We start from the raw sequence: 17989 nt of genomic DNA on the forward strand, positions 1-17989 counted from the left end.
GATTTTCATTTGTAAAATAAAGCTCTGTATTAAATAATTGTTAATGATCACATCCACTTATAAAATTATATTTCTATGATATATTATTTTTGGTAGGGCAATTAGGAAATAAACAAATATATATGTATATATATATATATATATATATATATATATATACAAGTGACTAAGAGATATGAGATAATATGGGAGAGTAAATTTCAAATTCTGAAAACAACTCACTGAGAGGACTTATCCTAACTCTAGAAAATGTATAAGAAGCACAATGTTATAACATACTCTTGTTTTTATACTAATTAAAAAGTCATCTTAGGGGGCTGAAACAATAGCATAGCGAGTAGGGCATTTGCCTTGCACACGGCCTACCCGGGTTCGATTCCCAGCATTTCATATGGTCCCTCAAGGAACACCAGGAGTAATTCCTGAGAGCATGAGCCAGGAGTAACCACTGTGTATCGCCAGGTGTGACCCAAAAAGCAAAAAGAAAATTTTTAAAAAGTCAGCTTATTTAAAAGATATAAAAATTTTTGGCAAACAATATGGACGATTCTCAAAAAATTGGAAATTGAGCTCCCATCTGACCCAGCAATACCACTTTTTGGAATATATCCCGGAGAGGCAAAAAGGTATAGTAGAAATGACATTTGCATTTCTATGTTCATTGCAGCACTGTTTACAATAGCCACAATCTGGAAAAAAACAGAGTGCCCTAAAACAGATGACTGGTTAAAGGAACTCTGGTACATCTACACAATGGAATACTATGCAGCTGTTAGAAAAGATGAAGTCATGAAATTTGCATGTAAGTGGATCAACATGGAAAGTATCATATTGAATGAAATGACCCTTGTTCAATCCCTAGTGCCCCAAATGCTCCCCTGAGCCAACCAGGAGTGATCCCTAGGTGCATAGCCGGGTGTAGTCCACCCCGAAAATAAAAAGATGCTAACTCATATAGTGGATCAATTCATTGCTTTCATTGTTGGCCTGTTTTATTCAGTGTAAACTCTTATGTAATAGCATAGGAAGCTCTAAATGGTATCACCTTCTCTATGTGGCCTATAATTTACCTCATGTTTTCTTGTCTACTGTTTCCCAAATTTCCTAAATGGTGCTCCAACATGTCAGGTATGGTTTTTGCCCTAGGCCATTATCCTTGCTACTCCTCACTGGAATGCTCTTTCCCTTAAATTTTATGTTTCAATTCTATACCCTTAAAAGTTTCTGTTGAGATGCTAATAAGCATTAAAATATAGGTATTATAAAGTCAGAGATGTTAGAATCATTTAAACTACTTCTATTTTCACTGCTGGTAGAAACAATAAAATAAAAACAATAAAATGGATTCATCAGCCTCCATTATTTTTTTGTTAGAACTTAATATACTAAATGTTCATTATATAAAATGTACATAGTAGATACTAAATAAATCATAGTTATTATTGTTATTATACCACACAACCTCTATGTCAGTATTTTTCAATATTAAACAACTGGATAAATTCTATTAGATTAGTCAGATGATTAGTTTCAATTCTTGAAATTGGTTTTAATCTTTTAAAAACTTATTTTAATAAAAAATAGTTTCATAATAAAGAAAAAGTCAGCTTTCAGGAATAAAAAGATACCACTTTTTCTCAGAGTTTTGATAAATGCACCAAAAGAAAAACCATGCACACACTGACAGCCATTGCTAGGGGGCTCACTTTTATTAGTCTGAAGATTGTTAATGCAGCCTTTAACACTAAGGAGATTAATGTAAAATTGCTGAGAGTCTGCCAAAAGGGTAAATGTTCCCAGAGAAATGGCAAAAGCAGCAAGGTAAGAGATTTAAAGTGCATCAACATTTCATATTATTTCTTAGCAAAAAAATGTTAAACAGTTGAATCAACATTTGGCAGATTTACAATTCAGCCCAGAAATTAGTTTGTGAAAATCACACAACCCAAAAATGCTAGATTCCAAAAGTGGTACATTGCTTACCATCTATGTACAGACTGATCTGAATAAGAATCAAGCCATGACAAGTGACCTCCACATTTGTAGATCAGAAAATCTTGAACTTGAGCAAATAAGGGATAAGTGCTAAATGACTGCTCATAAGTTATCTAAAATTCAAATTTAGCAAGGGGCCCTATATTTTCTTTGGTAATCATATCATGAGAAAAGTACATTCTCAAAAGTCTTTGCTGTCAAATTATTATTTTTCTTTAACATCACCTTTCTTCGAATGATGAAAGTATCAGATTCCATAACTTTAATATATCTATTGGTTAGAGGCTATATTTCACAATACACAAAATTTACTAACTTCCCTGTCTGATCCTATGGCCAACAATTTCAAAACTGCACTTCTTTAGACCTGAAATCTTATTTACATATCACTCCACTACCTTACTTTTCTAGTTTCTTTTTCTGATCTTCAATAAAAAACAATACCATTCTCCCTTATCTTTGTAAGTAAACTTGTTTCCCCTTTCATTCAGAATGGAAGCATTAGAAAGAAAAATGTCCATATACTCTAACACCTATATGTCACAGACACCAGTAAAGTCATGTATTCTATCTTTCTGACTCAGTTTCACTTAAGGTCATATCTTCTGTTTATGTATTAGATATACTAAATTTTATGTTGCCTTTCACGAGGACATCTTTAATAATTATTGCTTTTCAATCCTCCAAAAAGCAACATTCTCCTCTCTAATACAGGATTGCCATCAGCATTCAGTCGTGGTTTCATATTATGTCACAGCTTCAATATTCAGTCAATATTTTATGTTTGTTTGTTTGGAGACTACACTTGGTTGTGCTCAGGGCTTACGCCTGGCTCTGCACTTAGGGATCAATCTGGGTGGGCTCACCCTGAGGGATGGCAGGGATTGAACCTGGTTGGCCTTGTGCAAGATAAATGCTCCACCTGTTGTACTATTACCCCAGCCTGAGACACGGTAATATTTTTATCTAAATAGGAAGGAAAGGGTATACAAGAGTGGGAGGAAGTCAGAAAAAGTAAGAAGAGAAGGAGTGAAAGAAAGGCTTTGTTTGATTTAATATATCTCTTTAGCTCTAATGTCATTGGTTTCGCTACCTCCTTTACAGGACTGGAGCAATAGCATAGCGGGTCGGGCGTTTGCCTTGCACGCAGCCGACCTGGGTTCTATTCCTCCATCCCTCTCAGAAAACCCAGCAAGCTACTGAGAGTATCCCACTTGCATGGCAGAGCCTGGCAAGCTACCCTTTGATATTTTTAAAAAAGTAACAATAAGTCTCACAATGGAGATGTTACTGGTGCCCACTTGAGCAAATTGATGAGTAATGGAATGACAGTAGCAGTTAACAGTGACCTCCTTTACAGATAAATTGCTTAAAAGGTTTCTCTATCTTTATTATTCCCAATTCACTCTATCTTTCTCTTCTCTTGAAGCCATGCTAATCAGTGTTTAAAGTCTTCATTGAAACTACTACTTCCCTGTTCACCAATAAGCACAATGTGTGAATCCAGTGTTTAATTTTCAGTCCTCACTTTACTCCATATTGGGATGTAGCTCTAGGGAATGAACATAGGAATACAAAGCAGGCCTAAAACAAGAGAAATGTATCATCTCATAGTTAATCGAGATTTTATGTCCGCAATGACAGTCCTAGCAGGGCTATGATTCTCCCAAATTCTGTAGAGAAATTCTCCTTTGTCTCATCTGTCTTCTGTCCTGTGCTAGAAATATTTGGTATTCTGTCACTTACAAGTGCTAAGCTCCGATATTTCATCACCAGCCTTCATTATCACATGTACTTCCCTGTATGAATCTATCTTTATGGAATTAATAAGGACAGCCATATTGAATTAGAGGTTCCCCAAACTCATCTTAATTCACTCCATCTGCAAAGATCTTAGTTCTAAATAAGGTCATATTCCAAGATACTGGGAGTAAGGAATTCAACATATTTTGTGGAGGAAACTTATGATATTTCCATTTTTTTTTCTTTTTGATTTTTGGGTCTTACCCAGCAATGCTCAGGGGTTACTCCTGGCTTTGCACTCAGGAATTTCCCCTGGCAGTGCTTGGGGGACCATATGGGATGCCGGGGATCGAACCTGGGTCGGCCGCGTGCAAGGCAAACGCCCTACCCTCTGTGCTATCGCTCAGGCCCTGATATTTCCATTTAAATGTTGAATAGCCATATAAAATTTAGAAATCCAAAATCAGACACCTGTTTAAGTCTATCAAGTTTTTTGCTTTCATAGTCCTTCCATCCATCTTAAAAAAAAAATTAGTAGGGTACAGGGAGTAGGGTGCTTGTGCTACACGTGGCTGACCTGAGTTTTATCCCTGGCATCTCATATGGTCCCCTGAGCACCACCAATAGTGATTCTTGAGCACAGAGTAAACCCTGAACACTGCCAGGTGTTACTCCCAAAATGAACAAACAAGGAAAAAAAATACCTGGCTACTTTATTCTTCTGTCCAGATATCTTTTAAGTCCGTGGAATAATTATTGTCTTTTTACTCTCTACCTCTTAGAATCAATTAGAAAATCTTTCCAGCTCATTACTTTTTGCCACCTTCACTATTATCTATCACTGTGAGGTCCACAGCATATTTCACCTAAACCATTAAAACATCTTTCTGACAGATTTCAATGTATCCAGTCTTATCTTAATATAATCTATTCGCAGTATAGAAACTGGACAAATCCTATGAAAAAGTTAAGTCATGTTATTTCTCGAACCAAGACCTCTAACTCCCTTTATTTCAGAGCTATTAGCAAACTCTTTATAATGGTCTAAAAGCATCTCATGAACATAACCGCTAAATCAACACACTACTTCCAAAGTCATTCTTTTCAGTGGAAAGAGATACCTAGTGGTGCTAAGGAAACATAGGACCCTTCTCTGCAAGTCTCAGCCAGTCAGGTTGGCAGTTCAATGTGTTTGATGGTGCAGTTCTGCCGGGGTCCTGTAGTGCTAGAGATTTCCTGGGTCACCCAGGGCTGTGCTCAGGAGCTTCTGCAAAGCATGTAACTTAATCCCTATTCTATCGCTCTGGCCCCTCCAATGTCACTCCTACATGCTTCATCGTTACTCTGAATTTTAAGGAAGGCCTCTTCCTGCAAATTTCATCAAGATATCTTCATTGCTTCTCTATCTTCTTTCCTTATAATTTCTGCTTTAAAAAATTAGCAATACCCCAGAACGGATGACTGGTTGAGCAAACTTTGGTACATCTATACAATGGAATACTATGCAGCTGTTAGAAAAAAGGAGGTCAAGAATTTTGTAGTTAAGTGGATGGGCATGAAAAGTTTCATGCTGAGTGAAATGAGTCAGAAAGAGAGAGACAGACATAGAAAGATTGCACTCACCTATGGTATATAGAATAACAGAGTGGGAGACTAACACCCAAGAACTGTAGAAATAAGTACCAGGAGGTTGACTCTATGGCTTCGAGGCTGGCCTCACGTTCCGGGGAAAGGTCAACTCAGAGAAGCGATCACCAACTACATTGTAGTCGAAGGCCATGTGGGGGAAGGGAGTTGCGGGCTGAATGAGGGCTAGAGACTGAACACAGCGGCCACTCAACACCTTTATTGCAAACCACAACAGCTAATTAGAGAGAGAGAACAGAAGGGAATGCCTTGCCACAGTGGCAGGGTGGGGTGGGGGGGAGATGGGATTGGGGAGGGTGGGAGGGACGCTGGGTTTAAGGGTGGTGGAGAATGGGCACTGGTGAAGGGATGGGTTCCCGAACTTTGTATGAGGGAAGTATAAGCACAAATAGTATATAAATCTGTAACTGTACCCTCACGGTGATTCTCTAATTAAAAATAATTAAATTTAAAAAAAATAAAAAATAAATAAAAAATTAGCAATAAGTCCTCCTCTAATAAACCTTTTCATTCTTGAAAACAAAATGACCTTTCTCTAGTACCCGTATCACTCCTTTCCTGCTTTATTTTTCACACTGGCCCCAACATAACGTGAAAACTACATATTAATAAAACTGTCTTACTTTACTTTCTGCCTGATATATTGTCTTTCTCTCTAACGGAAGTTCGGTTCTAAGAGATCCTAAATATTTGTTTACTTACAATACTGCTGAGAGAATGATTTGATAATTATAGAGAAAGTTATCAAAAATAAACTCTGTACATATAGTTCAATGTTTCATGACCAGTGAATGCTTAAATTGAACAAAATTTAAACTTGTATTCTAGAAGCTAAAGTCTCAATACTGGTAAGTCTGATATAAAGTGTATTATGCTATATAAATTAAACAACTTTCTATTTTTATAATCATTATTAATTTCAAAATAATCTCTTCTGGTGAGGCAAAGACTCCAATTTCTTATCTATTCTCTCCTCTGTCACCTTAAGAAATGACATTCTGTGCTGGTTAATCTTTTTTCCACTTAATATAAGATTATAACTTGTATAGTTACTTCAACATACAAATTCATCCTATACCTCTTCCACTTCTTTGGTGCTAATTTTATATTTCATATTAATTTTTTATCATATACAAAAGGTTAATCTTTTATACAAAAGGTTAATCTTTATTCTGTATCCTATTGAATACTTATCAGAAGTTTAATCTCCCCCAGACACTATTCTATTAATATTTATAGGTTTGACATTGAATAATAAAATGAAATCCCATGATATTTTTGCCCTGTCACATCTCAGATAGTGAAAAAAATTAATAATAAGTGTCAATCACTGTTTAGCACTAACCAAGTCATATATTTGAACATAAGTTCAAGGACCCTAAATTTAGTAACTATAAAAGGATGGTTTCAAGAAATATTAAGAGATTGATCACTAATTTTCCAGTTATTAGTAGTTAATGGTTAGTGGCCCCAAATCTATACAGAAAAGAGCATTTCTAGCTATCTATCTAGAGTTGAAGTTGAATGAGCTGAGCTGATAACTCTATATCTTGACAGATCCTTAGGGGAACCACAAATATCAGAAGTATGCTAATCATTGATACTAATGACTATGCCAGATTTTGAATCTAAGAACATAAAAAATTTTACTGATTGCAATTATCTAGATGTGTTATAACTGTACTGACTCATTTTGAGAGGGACCAAACAGAGAAATTAGCCCTGAAATTGCTGATTCCTAGAAAGAAATCCTATGGAAAAACTATCACCTACGATTTTGCACTGGAAAATGTTAATTTGAATAGCCTTTTTCAGAACTTTGACATTTCTATTAAAATTTTCCTCACAACAATAATACATATTTTCCGATTCCTAATCTTGGCTACACATATGAGAGAACTCCCCAAATTTAGATAAATATATATGCTTCTTCAGATATAGATTAGAGTATAGAAATCTCTGTTTTGTAGTGATTCTTCCAGTGATTTCTATACACATTGAGGGTTAAGAATTAAGTAAGGAGTTCAGTCATAGAACATTCCACCATTTTGTGACTGAATCCAATCATAGAGAACTTTGCAATTGTGTATCTCATGGTGATTCAATAAGTAAATTTTAAAAAATACAATTTTCAAAAAGAATCAAGTATAGAGGCTGGAGAATTAGTACAGAGACTAAGGGTGCCTGCCTTGCATGCTGCCAATCCTGGTTGAATCCCCAGCCTGCATTCCTGCATTCTGTAAGAACTGCCTGAAGTGAACCCTGAGAACAGAGCCTGAAGTATGCCCTGAGCATTTCCAGGTGTGGTCCATAACACCCCACTCACCCACTGTACTGCTTCCAAAGAAAATTATGTAAGAAATATTGACTGCGTTATTAATCTAATTCAGATTTGTAAGTCATGAAAGACAGTTCAAAAGAACTATCCAAGATCACACTGGCATATAAGATTTTTTCTTTTTATTGTATCAGGATTCCCTCTCCAAACCTCTTAAATATCCCTGTCTCATAACATTTTTGTTTTTTTCTGCTAATTCAGCATACATGAGCTCACAAGAGGCAAATAGGAATAAAGTTGAACACAACTGGGATAAGAATGATTCATGAGTCCATGAATCATTATATTATGTGATTGTAACACAAGCTGTACATCCCAAGACAGCACTGGAGAATTGTTATCAACTCTTCTGACACTGAGGCAAGGGAGCCGGGCAAACAGAATTGCTGCCCTTGCTATGGATGCTCTAACCATCACCACTACTAGTAATCTTCATCATCATCATCATCATCATCATCATCATCATCATCATCTTCATCATCATCATCATCAAATATCTCTTGGTGTTGATTTTATGTTATTCTATTTATTTGTGGAATTGCTCAGACATGCTCAGGAATCACTCCTAGTGGTGCTCAGGAGACTATATGGAGTTCCAGATATTAAACTTTGGTTGGCTGCATGCCAAGTAAATATTCTACCTGCTGTACTATCTCTCTGGTTTCTCTCTTGTGCTTTATACATTGAAACACTATTTTTGTTTTAATTTTAAAACCCCCTACAAATGCTGTTAGGAAAAATAAAGTCATAAAATTTGCTTATACTTGTATAGACATGAAGATCATGTTGAGTGAAATGATTCAGAAATAAAGGAACAGACATAGAATGATTGCACTCACTTGCAGAATAAAACAACAACAACAACTAAAAATAATATGAAAATAATTCCCAAAGACAATAGAATTGAGTCTAGGAGGACTGTCTCATGGTAGGAAGCTTGCCACAAGGGGACAGGGTGTAGAAAGCTTCCCACAAAGTGAGTGCATTTAGGACAGAGAATAGATCATTATGACAATGATTGATGGAAATTATCACTTTCGACAAAAGTTGAGTGCTGAAAGGAGGAAAAGTGATATGCATGGTAACTTTTCAGTAACAATACTGCAAACCACAATGCCTAAAAGGACTAAAGGAAAATGATGGGTTGGTGAGCTGGCAGGAGGAAAACTGGGGACACTGGTATGGGAAATGTACACTGGTGAAAAGATGGGTATTGGAACATTGTATGACTGAAACTCAATCATGAATAATTTTGTAACTGTGCATCATTCAATTTTTTAAAGATTATACAAATGATATACAATTTATAGTTTTTTAAAAATATATATATGTACTTCACAATGAAGAGTACTACCCATGGCATATTCGATATGCCAAAACAGAAACAAGTCTCACAATGAAGACGTTACTGGTGCCCACTCAAGCAAATTGATGAGCAACATGCTGACAGTGATGACAGTGACAGTGCTATACTTCACATCAGACACTCAGCAATTTGTCATATATACTTATCATATATAACAATTCACGGTTCCTGTGGATAGATAATAACATAATTTTTCTGTGAATTGCTTGAACAGATGAGAAAACTAACAAAAGGAAAAGTTTCTTCCTACCACAAATTACTGAGTCATACAATAATAAATTTTTAAACTAGACCAAATATATTTAATAACCTAGATTAACCATCTTTCAGGAAAGGGTGTTGACTATCTTGGACAAGAAATAGAATTTTAGACAAAGAAAATATCAAGAATACAAATTTGTAGACCCAAATTTTCTAGTCAAAAAGTTTAGATGTCTATCTTGAAGCATTATATCATCAAAATCCATTTGTCTTTTCCTTCAATTCCTTGCCTACTTCTCAGAATTATAAATGAAATTACTGCAAGGTACCTACTAAAGGTCTGACTCTTTTCTATGATCACAGGTATAGGTTAATGTGTATATAGTACATCTAATTTCAAGGAAAAAGCATTCCTGCTAAAATAACCCTTTCCAGCTTTGAATAATTTGGATTAAGCTATTATACTGTTTATCCAACTATGTTTTTGTGGGGCTGGAGTGATAGCCCAGTGAGTAGGGCATTTGCCTTGCACGCAGCCGACCCGGGTTCGATTCCCAGCATCCCATATGGTCCCCCAAGCACCACCAGTAGTAATTCCCAAGTGCAGAGCCAGGAATAACCCCTGTGCATCTCCGAGTGTGACCCAGAAAGCAAAAGAAAAAAAAAAACAAAGAAAGAAGGAAAGAAAGAAAGAAAGAAAGAAAGAAAGAAAGAAAGAAAGAAAGAAAGAAAGAAAGAAAGAAAGAAAGAAAGAAAGAAAGAAAGAAAGAAAGAAAGAAAGAAAGAAAGAAAGAAAGAAAGATGTTTTTGTAAAGAAGTATCTAATAATTAGGTCCTTTTTGTTATAGAAACGCCCCTTACATATTTGAAGATAGGTATATAGATCCATTATAGTTTGTTTTCCACTAAGTATTCCCTGCCATCTAAAAATTATACATGCTGGGAGACAGAGCAGTAGTACCACAGACAGAGCACAGCCTTGTACACCAGCCTACAAGGATTTGATTCTAGGCATCCGATATGGTACCCTAAACACTGCCATGAGTGCAAAGCCAGGAGTAACCTTTATGGACCAAAAACAAAAACAAAAAAGGTATTTATTTCTGTCATCCTGTCCTGTTGTTCATCAATTTGCTCAAGCAGGTACCAGTAACATCTCCATTGTGAGACTTGTTGCTACTGTTTTTGGTATATCCAATGTGCCACAGGAAGTTTGCCAGGCTCTGCCGTGCAGGCAGAATACTCTTGGTAGCTGACCGGGCTCTCTGAGAGGGACAAAGGAATTGAACCCAAGTCGGCAATGTGCAAGGCAAACATCCTACCCACTGTGCTATTGCTCCAGTCCATGTCATTTAATTATTTTTGTTAGAATAGCACCTTATTTTGAAATGAATCATTTAGAAAGGATCATATTAGTTGCAACATTTCTAAAAATAATAGAAATTTGCTTACTTTTTTATTATTTATTAATGAAAAAGCCTACTCATTTTAAATGAGAGTGATTTGTTCCTAAAAGGGTAAAAATTACTGTGGAAAAATAATTCCCTTTTTATGTATAAATCACAGGTGTGTATCATATTAAGATATTTACAATATACCAATGATATCAAAATTTCCTTGGAAAAATTATTAAGGAAAAGAGTTCTAGAAGGACTTCTTGGAGAATGCTCTGGACCCCAAACAGAGCCAACAACACTGGGGTGCCCCACATGGAGCAGGTTCAGTCTCCCTGCCTTCTCCTAATGGAATCCCAGAGACCATGAGCTTCTAAAAGCATGGTTCCGGTATGTGGGGACCAGGACTAGTTCTCCAAACTGCACGGCCGTTTATGCAGCTGTGCGACCTTTACTGATATACAAAAAAACACTCAGACTGCATGCTCTCCCTCTCCTAGGGAAGAGAAGAATGATCATCAGTGGTCAAAGGCAGCCGCAAAAGCAACACTTAGAATAGGTTTCATGCTCAGGAGATGATCTTCTGGCTCCTCTCTTGTTTTCAGGTGCTCTACAGAATGAGAGAAACTTCTCTAGTAATGAACTGTAGAAATGATCCCTGAAAGTATATCCTTTGGTCTGAATTCTCGCACATGGTTGACAGTTGCTGTTGTTTGGCAGTTGATGTGCCATCCCAGTTCAAATAACTAGAGCAAGTGACTGGAGATTGTTACCACATGTACTCAAAAACATACACTCAGGACACACACAGAAATCTCGGACCCGAGCATCTTGCAGCAGAGATGGCCTGGGACCTTGCAATAGGTTTTCTCTGCTGGGCCACACGCTCCAGACGAGGGCAGGTGCCATCCCACCGCCTGCCCTATAAGAGCTCCAGCAAGAAGCACCAGTTCCAATGTAGCCACAATCCAGAGACACACACGAGAATCTCGGACACGATGTTCTGGGTGACCATCTATCCGCACCAGTTGCTTTGCAAGAGTGTCCACCACACTCAATACTTGAGTGTGCAAAAGTACTTGAATAAATAATTGCCTAGAGGGGCTGGAACAATAGCACAATGGGTAGGGCGTTTGCCTTGCACAGGACCGACCTGAGTTCGTTTCCCAGCATCCCATATGGTCCCCTGAGCACAGCCAGAAGTAATTCCTGAGTACAGAAGCAGGAGCAACCCCTGTGCATTGCTGGGTGTGACCAAAATAAAATAAAATAAAATAAAATAAAATAATTGACTAGAGGAATGTCTAGAAAAAAAAGATTCATAAATGATGAATACACATAGATACATACACATCACTTAATTTCATTCTTTGAAACAAAATGCCAATTAGAACCTAGAATAAATTATATTATTACAATTTGTAAAACATATCAATTTACCCAAATAAAGTATTCTAAAATACTATTTGATTATTCAAGTGATCAAGTAATTATAAATCTTTAGGAGTTAAGGATGGCTTTATTTGTAGTTTTATGTTTTTAAACAAGTGAATTTCTTGATAGAAGTTGTTTGAACAAGAAAAAATACATTCTGTGATTGTAATTAGAGATATCTTTTTGTAGGAAGCAATTAACAATATAAGTACCAGATTGCAAGTTCAATTATTCATAAGCATTTACTAGAGAAATATTGTTTTAACTTCTGAAAATTAACCCATAATAAAATTTGTAAAAACATAAATTGAGTTATTATGTTTAAAAATAAAAAATGTCACAAAAATCTAATTCATATTAGTTTTTATAATCAGTATTTGAAATGAATGAATTTGGTTAATTCTTTTAAGATTCTTGTTTTACCACAAAAAGTAAAAGTATTATTTTCATGTAACTATTAAAATATTTAGTTAAATAAAACTAAATGTTAAAGTTCTTAGTTCTACCATATAGTTGTTATTGTGGAACAAAGCATTTTTTAAATAACAAAGTGACCAATCTCAGAGTGATTTTTTCATTTTCCTTACTTCTCTTGTTAATCTCTTATCCGGAATAAGTAGCACTGTAGCACTGTCGTCCCGTTGTTCATCGACTTGCTCAAGCGGGCACCAGTAACGCCTCCATTGTGAGACTTGTTACTGTTTTTGGCATATCGAATACGCTACAGGTAGCTTGCCAGGCTCTGCCATGCGGGCAGGATACTCTGGGTAGCTTGCCGGGCTCTCTGAGAGGGACGAAGGAATCGAATCCAGGTTCTTGGGTCAGCAGCATGCAAGGCAAATGCCCTACCCACTGTGCTATCACTCCAGCCCATCAGGAATAAGTATTCTGTGAAAATATTTTAGTCACTGTATATTTATATTTGCATCTATAATTAATCTATCATTAAGCTACAGAGGACCATTATTAAGAAAACTGAATTCTAGAGCCAGAATATAAAGATCAAAATCCAGTTCTATCTTACTACAGAATTGCTGGTATTATAGCAAATTATATACACTGTCTATGCCCCAGTTCCCCTCTATGAGACAAGGATAGACATACCACAGTTTTGACAAGAATGAAATAAAATAATGCATACAAAATACATATAAAGTTGTGTATAATTACTGATTAGTATGGCTAAGTCAATATTATTTATATTTTATTGTTGTAATTAAGGTAATATATTTACAATAGTGTTAACTTTTATGGTCTTGATATCCACTTACCACACCTCTCACCAATAAGATGCCTAATAACTTGCACATATCTTAATGTTACTTCTAAATTACCTCTTCAGTTCCCCAATTGTTATTATTTTTAATAATATATACTAATGGGCACAGTTAACCAAACATAGATAAATAGAGATAATAGTGATAAATAGACCTACGATGCTGGAATCTATACAAACTTTAGAAGATGCAATGTACAGTCTTGGTATTCTAGAACAGACCTCTTGAGAACTTAGCTGGTCAACATAGAGAATCAAGAAAGAAGCTAAAAAAAAAAAACCTAGAGCAAACAGTTTTATGCTCTTTCTAACAGCTGAAAAAACACTACTGAAATTCTTTATTCTCTACATCCATCTAGACCATTCACTTACCAAAAAAATGAATGAGCATCCTAATAATGCAAGGTTTATGGTATTAGATACAGAGATAAATATGAAATGTCCTACCATCACAGAAATAAGTTTTACAAATGTGTGGACCACCCTAAGCCATCTTTATTTCTGACTCATTGTGCTTAGTTTAATAAGAAGTCTACTTTTATATCTGAAGTAACAAAAATTTGGACAAATATTGAAAATTACATCATAGATAAAGAAGATGAATAGTGGTCCCTACTTTTGGGGATATGTATCATAATTACCTGAATTATTCTTATTGGGCTATAAATATACATCAAAAGGTTAAGTGCATGCTTTGCATGCAGAAAACTTGGTACTATCCCTAGCACCACTTGGTCCCACAAACCCAGCCAAGAGCAACTCTACATACTAAACCAAGAGTAGCCCCTGAAAACCACCCCAGTATAATTATTTGAATATCAAATTTTTTTAAAAGCCTACAGGAATCTCTTCTTAATACATTGTTACTTACATTGTTATTTTAACAGAAAAACTCAAAAAATATTATAATGAAGGAAACATATGTTTCCAATTCCCAAAAGGTTTTGGGTATAGATGAAAGAGGAAGCAAATAATATTTCCCCTTTTACTTACGAGCAAGAGCCTCCATTACTATTGCTCCTCCTTTCCCTTGCATCCTTAACAATCATGTTAACATCTGCTGTTCTGTGAGCAGCTCGGTTACCCTTTTTCCAATTTAGGTTTAGAAAATTTCAAGAGTCCTTAAGAGTAGCAATTTACATTCAAAATTACTTAGGATTTATCAACCTTCCTTCATATAGTCTATATCTTAAATATTTTAAAATTTCAGTCTTGGAAGAAAATATCTTGGAAGAAAATATCTTGGAAGAAAATATCTAGTATAATATTTGCATTCTCTGTTTAATGAATGATCTTCTTGAGGCTACCCAGATAGTTGCAAAGTCAGAAACAGAATCTAACAACCAAAGTTCCATTCCTATGTCAACTTCTTTTCACATCAGCTTGTATTCTAATAGGAATTTACTATAATTGAAGATGGACTGTAAACTAGTGATTTAATCTGTGGCTAATGAGGCATTAAATATCCACAGCTGATAATAAATAGTTTGCAAAATATTTGAAAACTAAATTTATCATCATTTTCCATCACTTAAATCAGACCGTGTACTACCTTTGTTTATAATTTTTTGCTGTGTTTCTCTCTATGTTAAAGATTTCTGCTCACTAAAATATTCATATAGACAAATTACCAAAATTAATGAAATCACAACCTTGACTTTGGGGTTTATGCAGTCAAAATTATTGGAAAAAGGATAAAAGATTTATTAAATAGTTCTAAATCATTTCAATCTATGTAACTCTCTATCCTATGCAATGTTATCACATTATAATATGGTGAAAATAATGACCACAAAAAAAAAGACAACACCTCAATGATGCATTCCTGTCTAGATGTTGAATATTTTTGGTTTCAATTTAAGATACAGAACTTCTAAGCACACTTTGTTATAAAGAATTCTGCCATTGATGGTAATTATATATGTAAGCTTCTAATTTCTCAGTAATTAAATTTCTACAATCAGTTGTAGCATATGCAGATACATCTTCAAAGAATTTACTACAGAACCATGAAGGCAATGCCATATACTCCTGGAACTCATTATATCCATCATTTCAAAGCAAACATCAAGAGGCATCTAAATAAAATATATAAGGGCATTTTCTTATATTTCAATCACATTCCAAGCACACTGCTTGCTGACAGATTGGAAGTTCAGGGCCAAGTAGATTCTTGCCTTTGTAAATATTTTTTGTATTCTAGCTGTAGGTTTGGAAGGTTTTCTTTTTATTATTGAAATTCATAAATATCTGGTCTATATGTGAGTCAAAATTAATTTTTTTATTAGAAGCTATAAGTTTCTAACTCAGGAAAAGATTTTTCCTGTGATGAATGATTTTCAATCTACTCATTTTATTCTTGCAGTATTTTATATTTTGGATATTCATTTTTAATTCACATATTTACTAAGCTTTTCCAACTTTTGTTTTTAATGTAAGGTATGGGATACTTTATTTTGTTTACTTCTAAATGTTATTGGTGGTTGTTCTGCTTATTTTTTTCTCTTAAGGAATTTTTTAAATCTTGTTTTAAATTTCCTCTAAAACAAGAGTTACTTTCTATAGGATAACTATGCCCAAGTTCTGTACTTATATCCTTTTGAGTTGTGGCTTGGCAAATAAATAGCTGTTTAACCTTGGGCAAGTCAACTAATTATCCCTCAACTTCCTTGCCTAAGGAGATAATAATAGCACATTCTTCATAAATTCATGAAGATTGAATGGGTTAGTATACATATAATATATGTTGTAACATTCCAGCAAGATTACCCTATTGATTCCTCTAAATAACAGTGTGCCTACTTAACAGAGATAAAAGAACAAGTGAAAATCCTGGATTGTTGCAAGCACAACATGCCCCCTCAGAATCACTGAGTACAGTCATAGAAGGCACTCAATACTGCCTGGTTTGATCCCTGAGCACTGCAGGACCCAAGCATTACCCTATCCTCTGGCCCTCACATTGATTCTCAAGTTGGCTCCTGAGCAGTGCTTGGGAGGAAACCATCAGTGCCAACAAAAGAGAGAATATGAAATGCTTTCAATGCCCAGGGCTGGTGTCCCATCAGTTTGTCTCTAGGGTTTCCTTACTCTCCCTCCATTGGGCATCTTAAAAATAACTTGCAACTTTCAGTAAACAGAGTTTGGCGTGTGAGATTTCCCAACTACTACTAGGGGACTCAGGGGGTAGTTCTAGCAATACTTGCCAACTGGACCTGACAGTTCAGTGCTGGAGTATAAATATGTGATGGCACTAGGGGCAGTGCCAGGTACCTTTAGGTCCATTCCAGTGTTGTTGGGGCCCTGAAAAACTGCAGCCTTCAGTGCTGGGGAGCCAGGTGGTTCCAGGGAGTGAACAAGGGTTACCTGCATGGAAAGCTTGGGGCCCCATGTTCCTTGCTATTTACACTCCTCTGCCCCTAACCCCTCCACGTTTATTCCAATTTTAAAAATTTCACTGAGGTAACATTGCCATGATGCTTTAGGAGAATTTCATGTTTTAGAAGCATAGGCTCACAACTCTTCAAATGCATGTTGTTTACACAGGCCCACCGCCAAAGTGCCCGTATCCCTTCGCCAGTGACTTTGAACACCCTCCTCTCCTTGCTCCAAAATACTTCATCCAGAGACTGGGCTAAGGCACTTCCTTGTTTGCAGCCAGTCCAGGTTCAATTCCCAGCACTACCACATGGTGTCCTGAGCATGCTGGGAGTGATCCCTGAGGAAAGAACTAGGAATAAGCTCTGAGCACAGTCAATGTCACTGTCACTGTCATCCCGTTGCTCATCAATTTGTTCAAGCGGGCACCAGTAACGTCTCTCATTGAGAGATTTTATTGTTACTGTTTTTGGCATACCCAATACACACAGATAGCTTGCCAGGCTCTGCCTCTCGGGCTTGATACTCTTGGTAGCTTGCCAGGCTCTCTGAGAGGGGCGGAGGAATCGAACTCCAGTCGGCTGGTGAAAGGTGAACGCCCAACCACTGTGCTATTGCTCCAGCCCACAGTCAATGTGGCCTCCAAAAATAAAGAAAAAAAATTAAAACCAAAAATAAATAAATAAATAAATAGATAAATAAATAAATAAATAAATAAATAAATATATAAATAAATTGCCAGAGCTAGAGCAATAGCACAGTGGGTAGGGCGTTTGCTTTGCAAGTAGACAACTCAGGTTCGATTCCCAGCATCCCAGATGGTCCCCCAAGCACCGCCAGGGGTAATTCCTGAGTGCAGAGCCATGAGTAACCCCTGTGCATCACCGGGTGTGACCCAAAAAGAAAAAAAAATTGCCTCTCCGTAGTGAATTCAGTTCTGTGATGAGAATTTAAAGATTTGGTTTGGGTTAATTTTGTCTGCTTTTTGCTTTGTTTCTTTATCATCCACATATGAATGAAATCATCCACCATTTGATTTCATTTGGAATGAAATATCTAACTTTCCTCAGGATAACCACCTCCAATTCCATCCATAATTTAGAAATCCTGATTTAAATCTTTTTTTTTTGGGGGGGGGGGTCACACCCGGCGATGCACAGGGGTTACTCCTGGCTCTGCACTCAAGAATTACTCCTGGCGGTGCTCAGGGGACCATA

At 36.2% G+C, this 17989-nt stretch overlaps 1 protein-coding gene and 1 non-coding gene across 2 annotated transcripts in view; both read right to left on the reverse strand.

The window, feature by feature from the left end:
* CTNNA3 (catenin alpha 3) overlaps positions 1-17989 on the reverse strand; it is a 1605010-nt gene that overhangs the window by 645286 nt on the left and 941735 nt on the right. The gene's annotated exons all lie outside the window — the stretch shown is intronic.
* Positions 11153-11358, reverse strand: LOC129405184 (small nucleolar RNA U3). Its single transcript, XR_008630375.1, has one exon. It is a non-coding gene; the product is annotated as a small nucleolar RNA U3 (small nucleolar RNA).

The sequence above is a fragment of the Sorex araneus genome, chromosome 5 (genome assembly GCF_027595985.1).
Source record: "Sorex araneus isolate mSorAra2 chromosome 5, mSorAra2.pri, whole genome shotgun sequence".
Classification (NCBI taxonomy): Eukaryota; Metazoa; Chordata; class Mammalia; order Eulipotyphla; family Soricidae; genus Sorex; species Sorex araneus.